This window comes from Micropterus salmoides, unplaced genomic scaffold (assembly GCF_014851395.1).
Source record: "Micropterus salmoides isolate LMB-PRFRI ecotype aquatic unplaced genomic scaffold, ASM1485139v1 Ms_hic_scaffold_1, whole genome shotgun sequence".
Classification (NCBI taxonomy): domain Eukaryota; kingdom Metazoa; phylum Chordata; class Actinopteri; order Centrarchiformes; family Centrarchidae; genus Micropterus; species Micropterus salmoides.
Window position 1 is genome coordinate 61,441,242 of NW_024040040.1, and position 2,484 is coordinate 61,443,725.

Consider the following 2,484-nt stretch of genomic DNA (forward strand, 5'->3'; position numbering starts at 1 on the left):
TTTAAATGTGTATTCCTCAAAATTAAGAAGATTGTTTTTTTTCCAAATGTAGTCACCCACTATTGTATACATACATATATCAATATATTACTTACTGTGCTACCGTTGATGTTTATATTTTTGCAACAGCATTAACTATACATTACAACTTTTCCCTGATTTGAAACCCAAATTCTGTGCTTCAGGATTTCAATCTGGGACTTCCCTGACAGCAAAGTCAGCTACCGTAGATCCCTATTGTTTTATCAAACAAAACATTTCTGTTTGAATTTCTTCACTCTTTCACTTTTGTTCTTGGTGTGTAGATATGGCTGCTGCCAGCTGTCTGCTGTCTGAAGATCAGTTCCTGTGCTGCATCTGTCTGGATGTGATCCTGTCACCATACCATGTGGACACAACTTCTGCAAAAACTGCATCACTGAACACTGGAATGTCAATGTCGCATGGAAGTTTCCCATGTGTAAAGAGGTTTTTACCACAAGACCTGAGCTGCACATCAACACTTTCATCTCTGAGATGGCTGCTCAGTTCAGAGAGGAAGCGCAACAGGAAGCAAGGAGATATATTTTGGCTTGGAGCAACAAGTGTCCAAACCAGGAGAAGTTCCCTGTGACGTCTGCACTGGAACCAAACTGAAGGCCCTGAAGTCCTGCCTGGAGCCTCATCTGACAGCTTCAGGCCTGAAAAGACATCAGCTGATCGACCCTGTGGAGAACCTGGAAGCCAGGATGTGTACGAAGCACGATAAATCTCTGGAGCTGTTCTGTAAGACCGACCAGACATGTGTCTGCACGTTCTGCACTGTTTCAGACCACAAGATGCACGATGTTGTTCCTCTGAAGGAAGGATATGAAGGAAAAAAGGCCGAGCTGGGGAAGACAGAGGCTGAAATTCAGCAGATGATCCAGAAGAGACGACTGAAGATTCAGGAGATCAAACAGTCGGTTGGCCTCAGTGAGGAAGATGCAGACAGAGAGAAAGCAGAAGGTGTTCAGGTCTTCACTTCTCTGAAGGAGTCTGTTGAGAGAGGCCTGAAGGAGCTCATCGACACCATCGAAGAGAAGCAGAGAACAACAGAGCAACAGGCTGAAGGCTTCATCAAAGAGCTGGAACAGGAAATCTCTGAGCTGATCAAGAGAAGGACTGAGGTGGAGCAGCTCTCACGCTCTGAAGACCACCTCCATCTTCTCCAGAGTGTCCAGTGCCTGAATGGTGCCCCACCTATGAAGGACTGGACAGAGGTCAGCATCCATCCACCACATGATGGGACCATAAGGAGAGCTGTGAATCAGCTGGAGGAGAAACTCAGTAAAGAGATGAAGAAGCTGCTTGAAGCTGAGCTGAAGAGGGTCCAGCAGTATGCCATAAATGTGACTCTTGATCCTGATACAGCACATCCTACGCTCATCCTGTCTGATGATGGGAAACAATTGAATCCCGGTGATATACAGAAGAATCTCCCAAACAACCCAAAGAGATTTTCTCTCAACCCCTGTGTTTTAGGAAAGCCGAGTTTCTCTTCAGGCAGATTTTACTTTGAGGTTCAGGTTAATGGAAAGACTGAATGGGATCTAGGAGTGGCCAGAGAGTCAATCAACAGGAAAGAAGACATCCCACTGATGAGGGTTACTGGACTATATGGTTGAGGAGAAGAATTAAGTACAAAGCTCTGACTGATCCTCCAGTCCGTCTCTCTCTGAAGTCTCGGCCTCAGAAGGTGGGGGTGTTTGTGGATTATGAGGAGGGTCTGGTCTCCTTTTATGACGTAGACGCTGCAGTTCTTATCTACTCCTTTACTGGCTGCTGCTTCAGTGAGAAACTCTTTCCATACTTCAACCCTGGTCTGAATGATGGTGGTAAAAACTCTGACCCACTGATCATCTCTCCTGTCAATCATATTGAGTGGACTGATCATTTTTAGACTCTGACTTGAGCCATGAATTTGATTACTTCAGAATTAATTTGACAAAAATCCTAAAAGATTTGTTAGTTTTAATGTAGTATATTGTGGTAATCATATTCAATCATCAAACAGCATGTGAAATCACATTAGGAAAAGCTGAATAATAAGTGCAGAGGTGGTTGCTGATTACCACCTCCTCCTAAGAGTTCCTGACCACTGACTATAGCTTGAAATGGTGCTAAACTTTGTTGTTTTTGTTGTATACTGATGTGTCTCAAATGTCATGTCTCCCATTACTTGGCTTTAAATTGGTGCAACACCAATTTCCAGTATGATTAATTAGCTCTACCACCCTGCTGGACCTACCATTGTTACAAATAGCAAGTATACTCTAATGCCAAACCTTAAAACAGACTTCTTTTCTGATGTAAAAGCTATTTAGTGGAAAGTGAAGGTGGAATATGGATTCAAAATGTAATTATATTTATGATTTAATAAACTGATTACTGCAAATTTCCAGTTTTTGAAATACTGTCAATCACCTAAGCTTTACAAGAGGGAAAAACATGTCTTTTAGTCCG

General features: G+C 42.8%; 1 pseudogene; it reads left to right on the plus strand.

The window, feature by feature from the left end:
• The first annotated feature begins 307 nt into the window (after positions 1-307).
• On the plus strand, positions 308-2,243 carry LOC119915257 (annotated as a pseudogene).
• Positions 2,244-2,484: the final 241 nt, after the last annotated feature.